Here is a 7,675-nt window from a genome sequence, read left to right as displayed (position 1 = left end):
ATGGTACAGCTAATTTTTAGCTTAGCGCTTTTGCTAACTTTGAAATTGCTTAGCTCCCCTTAGATAAATCTTTCCTAATAAACTATAAAGCTTAATTTAATTGGATCTTCTGTAAATATTCAGTTTGAAAAAATTTTAAATATTATTTTGAAGTTGTTTCAAAATGGTGGCACCACTTCCGCTAATGCGCTAACAGTGTAGCTAATATTTCGCTCATAGTAAATTTCCTTGGTTGTTTCTTAAACTTTAAATTGAATAAAGTTCAACATCTGTGTTGTTTTCATTTTTGACTGTTAAGGATTCTCAAGTAGTTAAGTATTGCTTTTATTTTGAAGTTTCATTTCCTCTGGAAAATGGTAAGTATACAACAAACGAATGAATGAACGAATGAATGACTGAATGAATGAATGAATGAATGAATGAATGAATGAATGAATGAATGAATGAGGTATGCAGCAGAAAACATTTCAGTAAATGTAGCTTCTGCTACAGAAGACAGCGTTATAGTGTGATGGGTTCATGAAGCTAACAGTTTAGTTAGCTTCTCCCAGCACTTTTAGTTTTGTGTTTTCAGAGCCGCTGTGATACAGACTGCTACAGGAAATCCTTACAGCTCTGACACACAGAGTCGCTTTGTTAGTGGATGAATTTCTGGTCTCTGATGAAACGTGACTCTGCCACCCCCCCCCCATCTCCCCCCCCCTCACTAGACAGGGTTGCCATAGCAACCAGTGACTCAGCACTTTCCGAATTTGTTTCTTTCTTTTTGTTTTTAGTTAAATTAGCAGAATTGGCTGTGATTGTTATAATTTTTATATTTGTGTAATATTTAGATTTACTGATTCATTTTTCTCTGTCAGTTTTTCACATGTTTTCTCTCATTATAAAAGTTTTTCTGTTGGATTCTCTTGATTTTTAGTCTCAACATTTTTTTAGTATTTTAAAAATGTGTAATAATTTTTAATCACTAGTTGGTTTTGAAATCACACAGACTTTTTGAATAGATTCACTGAATGAAATAAATGAATTTTGTTTCTTATTTTTTGGTTTCTGACCATTTAGATCGGGGTTCTCAACCTAGGGGTCGGGATCCCCACCGGGTCGCGAGACAGGAAGTAGGGGGTCGAAAGGGGATTTTCAGAATCATCACAGTGATCTCAAAGGTGAACAGAGCTTCAAATTTAGGAAAGATCAAATAAGTTTTCTTGCTGGATTCTTTTTACAGTGAATTTTTATGTTTTTTATGAGTTTTGAGAAAAATGTAATTTTTAAAAAAATGATTTGTTTTTGTGTGAAAACTTTTTGAAATGATTAATTGAATCAAATGAATCATTTCTGTCTCATTTGTTGATTTTCTACCAGAGGTTCTCAACATGGGTGTCAGGATCCATCAGAGGGTCGCGAGACACCAAAGCGCGGTCGAAAGAGGATTTCAGAACCGCCTGTATGGAGGCCAAAAACAGGAAAAAAGCTAAATGACTCATTAGAGTAAGTAAATGTCAACATGTGAAACATAAATATTTTGTTTAATACATTTGAAATGATGAAATTAAATAAAACCATGTAAATATAAACAATAAAATTGGATGAATAAAATGTGTAGAATATAATAATAATAATGTATTTTATGGGTGTATAAATATGAATATATTTCATATTTTGATCTTGTTTTGCGTAAATTAAACCATTTTGTTGAAATGACTCATTTCCTGGCAGCGTTCTGCTCCAGAAATGAGTTTTTCCTGCTGAGTTTTAAGGACATGTGGGTTTCCTTCGGTCATATTATTTGTGTGATCGCAGTAGAAAGCCGGCGCGGTTCTGTAAAAACGCGGCGCGGTTCTGTAAAAACGCGGCGCGGTTCTGTAAAAACGCGGCGCGGTCCTGTAAAAACGCGGCGCGGTTCTGCTGCGATGAGTAATGGCCGGACCGAGGAGTTCACGTTGTTTCCAGCAGTTCAGCATGTTGGTGTCTGTTCATCACTGTCGGTCCGGTGAGCGCCGCGGCATCAACACCTGGAGCCGAGTGCTGATGTTGGCACCATTAAATTATGGGACACCAGTCACACTCATCCTCCTCCTCCTCGCCTTCATCCTGCTCTTCTCCCAGGAAGCCTTCGTCCTCCTTCGTCTTCCTCGTAACTTAATCTCCCACCTGGTCCCTTTGTTGCACTTCGTCCTACTTCGCCTTCATCTTGAACTTCCTTTCGTTTTCTGCCTTTAAACTCCGTTTCCCCTCCAGTTTTCCTCCCTCTCCGTCTTTATCTCCTCTCTGGCTCTCCCCCCTCCGTCTTTGCTTCTGAGATGACAGTTAATCCCTGGTTGAATTATAATCTCACATTTCATCCTGATTTCACGCCGACAGGATTTTCCTTCAAATCACTACGCCCAGTTGTCAATCTTGTCTTCTCCCGCTGTCGGCTCCTTTGTGTTCCTCCGAGTCGTTCTCCCCCCGCGCCCGACGTGTCTGTTAGTCTTTCGTGTCGTCTGACTTACGACGTTCTTTATTCCCCTTGACTTCTGTCACGTCAGCCGGCTTCACAAAGCATCATCAGACGGACTAACGAGGCGAGTCTGACAATAGGAACTGAGTCCGTGGTGAGAAACTCCATGCTTTTTCCTCTTCATCTGAAGAGGAAAAACGTTTCTCTGGATTCTCATATTTGTCTGGGAAAGTGGTGCAGAAGGTCCTGAAACCAGAACTCAGAGGACCGACTGACTGGGATAAACTGGGACGTCCTGGGAGCCCAGTGAGGATCTGAGGAGAACTGCAGATTTACACTAAAGTCTTGGAGCATTTCTAAATATTTTAATATCCAACCCTTCAGACAGTTTTATGAAACTTATGACAGACTTTTTAGTCCTAAAACAAAATAAAACTTCTTCAATATCAGTTTAAATCTGCTGAAAGTTGTTTGAATTGGGTTTAAGGTGATCAGGAAACGGGTCCAAAGCCGACGGTTCTACTGGTTTGTTATCGATGAACGAACCAAACTGGTGGTTTGACCAGTGAGTTCACACCAGGACTGAACATTAATCTGGATTAAACCGTCTCAGGAAGAAGAGAAAACGTGCGGGCATGAAAGGAGCGGACCTCGGTCCGGACCTCAGTCCGTCCCGCCGCGTTCTGCTATGTCCAGTTGGGTTCTGACCCAAACTGCCAGGAGGAAATCCCCTGCGGCTTCTCATGCTGCAGCATAAGTGATAATAAACAGGGATCAGGTGTAGCAGCACCTGGTTCTGCGACACGGTTCCCATTACATAAACGTGACTCCCAATGAATCACTGCTGAGTGCAACTAAGCAGAAAAACAAGAAAGGAAGCGAATCTGCACAGTTTATCTTCTCTGATTGCACACAGTCAGGATATTTTTGATACCGATGAAGGCTGAGAACAAACAGGGACTTCTGGACCCGGCGCGGAAACGTTTCACTGACTCTGGACTCAAAGCAGGACCGCTTTGTCATTACCTTGATCTTTTCAGGTAAATATACAGAAAAATACCTTAAAACTGGGATGCTGTCTCTATTGACTGAATCCATGTGTAAAAATATGAGAAATTCATGAAAAGAGACGCACATCTTTGGCAGCCAGAGTTCCTTATTTCAGTTTTTATATCCAAGATCTGCATTTTAATCTGAACTTTACTTAATATGGAGCAAAATGCCGACAAAAACACGGAAATTTTCCTTCTTTTGACACATGAACTTCGTCCTGATTGGCTGAGCAGGACACAGAGCCGCGGTCAGCTTTCATACCCGTTATTTTAACTCTTTTAATTCACCACAAAACTTTAAAAAAATCACCACAAAGAAGCTCAATTTCTGCTGATTTGCACGTTCAGTCGATGCCTAACGATGCCAACATTGATATTTAATTATTAATTGTCATTCTGAGCTAAATCAGAAAGTTTTTGGGATATATTGACGTTCTTTAAGGCTAAATAATGAAATAAATAATGTATTTATTTCAGTTGGGAACATTTCTGCTAATCCTCTGCTGTGGTGACTTAATTTTTCATTTACATTAAAATTCACATTTTTTCTGGAGAAAATCAAAAGCACCAATTTATTTCCTTTATTTCTATTTGTTCAGCTGAAAACAGTTTGTCATGTTTTTCCAGAATATTATTGCATATGAGAGGTTCTTGATTTATAAATAATTTATTCTACTTTTTGAGACTAAAAAGATCATTTTAAAAAACTTTCTCTGCATTTGAACCACAAAAAATAAAATATAAAAACATGTTTCTAAATTTAGTCTTTAAGTGTCTTTTTAGAGCATTTGTGGAAAATATGATGGTGAGGAAACAAAACCTTCTGTTCAGATAAAATTAACTCTTGGCTCTCAGTGAGTTTAATCAACTGGATAAGGAGAAAAATCTGTGACAAAATGATGAAATTCCATGAATATTTTACTTTTCATTGTAGTAAATCTGCTAATAACAGTTTTCCACTGAACTCCATCAGTCCTGACTTCATTATGTTTTATAGTTAATAAACTGTTTAAAGACCTCAAGTCAATTATTTCCTTCAAGGAAAAGTCTTGATTTTCTGGCGTAATCAGAAATCTGACATGGCCTCGATTCTGACGGAGGAAATCAGACGCTAATTTCTCAGACTGACAGCGATGGGAGACGAGATCACTGCGAGTGATGGAGAGGTTTTGTTTGAGTGTTTCTCACGCGAGTGTCAGGAGAAGGTGTGTCTGTGTGGTTTTGTGTGTCTGGCCTCCATCAGAACCGCAGCTTGCCAAAAAAATAACAAAAACCCACGGTAAGCACAGTGCAGGCATAGAGGAGAGGAGCGCTGCTGCACGCTAATTATGTATGCGTGATTTAATCTGCACTCAATAATATGCAAATATATTCATATGTTAGTTTCTTAATTAAAAATGCAAAGCAGCCCTTATGGTGATTTTTCTGTGATTTTCTGTTCAACCTAACAAACGGAACATTTCGAGAAAGGAAACAAATTGGAGGGAAACTCTTGGCGGGGGGTTAGCAAAAAGTTTAAAAGTGCAAAAAAACCTTGGAGTGTGAGGAGGAAAAGAGGAGGAGGTGTTACTGCTTGGTATGAAAGCAAACTTTGTTTTTGTCTGAAGTCACCCACTGATTGGTGAATTACACTTTAAGGCTTTAATTTAACAACTAGCCACTTTAAATCATCACCACTTTAACATTTAAATGTTTTATGATTTAAGGAGCCGAAGCTACGTTCAGCAGATCTAGCTAGCTAGAACGCAGAGCAGTAAGATAACTGCTGTTACTGTAAACAATTAGTTAGCTAGCTTTGACTAGTTAGCCAGTTAGCTAAAAGCCAACTTCTATTGATCTTGATCTCAACAATTAGCTAATTAGCTTTCAATACTTATGCGTGTAGCTAAAAGGTAGTGCAGTAGGCCAACTGCTATTTATGTCAACAATTAGCTTGTTAGCTTTTACTTGTTAGCCAGCTAGCTACAAGGGAGTGCAGCAAGCTAACTGCTATTGACATCAAAATAATACAATAAGAACAATCAGGAACATGAAGTAAAGTTTCTATAGTATATAGAAAAACTTTTTTTTTTAACATCCATCTGAGTAAATAATTAAGGGACACAATATTTACTCCAATTCCAGGTCTGAAAACCCTGCTTTCATAAAGCATAATGTCATTTTTGTTTAACTTTCTTGAGGTTAAAACGACATTAGAGGTAAATTATTGACCCATGAAAACATGTTAACAGTAACCCGGTGAGACAAAAACCGAATTATCCCTTTAACTAAATGTTCCTGCTCATAAAACATCCGAGATATAAATCAAAACCTATTTTTACTCTAAATTCACACATCAAACTATCCACATAACACGGTTTTAGGAAAGGGTCAGTTATGAATCTGTGCTTCCTTTCAGTTTCAATTATCTATGATTATATCACAACTTTGGCTTTTCATCTGTTGAATGAAGGAAAAACAACATTTTCCTCTGAGGAAGTGGAACTTGGCAGCAGAGGTACAATAAAGTTTTAACAGGAGGAAAAGTCAGTCTGCCAAGCCCAGACTTTTCATCTGGTTTTAAATATAGTTAAACAGATCAGCTGTAAAGTTTGTGGAAGTGTGTTACCATGTTCTTGCTCAGCTGAAGTTATTTTATTTAGCTTAAGTCATTCTTTGAAGTTCAGCTCAGTGGATGCTAACAGCCTCCGTACAAAGGTAAAAATCATCCTGGTTCTTTTCTCTGGCCAAACAGAGGACTTTGACTGATCCCTGTACAATTGGTGGAAAGAGTTGTGGTCATTTGGCCAGATCGTCACCTCATTGCCTGAAGGAAAAAGGAACCACAGCCAAACTGACATGTAGCGCCAAGAAGGAGAAGGAAATAAATCAGCCTTTGTTCATGAACCAGCTAATAATCCATCAATCTATTCCTCCTACTCGAGATTGGGTCACAGGAGCAACAGATCCAGGAGGGGAAGATATTCCTGCCTCTCCCTGCAGCTCATTATCGGGGACACCAAATATATTCACACCAACAAGGAGGGACGGTCCCAGCAGCGGCTCCTCGTTTGGACCTGAAGTCTCCTCTGATGGGATGAACCCAAACCCTCCACACCAAACAACGATCCTCCATGTGGACGATGGGGTTCCTCACCCTCAGGTTGAGTCCAGTCACCCAACAAGGCAGAGGGGAGCAGGTTGGTTCGACCCAGAGCAGAGAGACACAGAACCACAGCAGCTGGAGGTGCAGCAGATGGTGAAGTTCTGGTCCCAATGGAACCAAGTCTACTGGACTATCAGGCCACTGTATGTCAGAAACTCCTATAAGCCACTAAGCATCAGAAACCCTCAGCCATATTTCACCCTCATGTGGATCAAAAGAGAAAAAAGCTTGAAAAGTGAAGCCAATGTAACTTTTTATTCCCATGAAGACGCTAAAAATAAATCAAAAATACCCACAAACCCGACGAGTTTGGCATTTTGGTGCAGCTGAGGACGACAGCCGAGAACTTTCCAACAAAACATCAACGGCTTGAAGCAGTTTTTTATGTCATCGATTCCTGCACGGCGTGTGTGCGCGTCAGTGAAATGTGTGTTTGACAACATGTGATTTCCATCACAGCCTGGGAGCGAATCAGAGCGCCGCTCAAACCCGCCTGTCGGCTGCGGCCAAATACTTGGGCTCAGGAATGCATCCGGGAGCGTTCACATCTGCAGCAGGAACCGACAACGTGTGTGCAACAGAGGTCCTTGTAAAACCCGAATGTCCTCACAAGGACGAGGAGGCAGCAAGAATAACTGAGGTCATTTCATTGGGAAAAGGCGAGAAAGGCAGTTGTAAGGGATAAACTGTCATCTTTTTTTATTATTTAGCCGTGAAGATCAGGTGTTGGGATCAAGAACTGACAGGAAAATGTGGCGATGAGGAAAAACTGCTGTGGCTTAGCAAGAAATCATGTTACAGGAACATCAGCGGAGTGACTAATGATGATAAAACAGAAATATTCAATTAAAAACATAAATACATCATTTGGTTCGAGCTGTTGATCCATACAAAGCAATGCTGTCTCCAACTTACAGTCAAAGAAATAATTAAAGCTAATCCAGGAAGAGCCCAGGTCTCTTTGGGATTTAATGTATTAGTCAACATGTTGGTGAAATGAGATTTTTATTTATTTCAGCAGGATGAAGATGAATGGAT

Source organism: Poeciliopsis prolifica, unplaced genomic scaffold (assembly GCF_027474105.1).
Source record: "Poeciliopsis prolifica strain line A6 unplaced genomic scaffold, Auburn_PproV2 SCAFFOLD083, whole genome shotgun sequence".
Taxonomy (NCBI): Eukaryota; Metazoa; Chordata; class Actinopteri; order Cyprinodontiformes; family Poeciliidae; genus Poeciliopsis; species Poeciliopsis prolifica.
The sequence above is the reverse complement of the archived record's forward strand: the minus strand, read 5'-3'. Positions refer to the sequence as shown.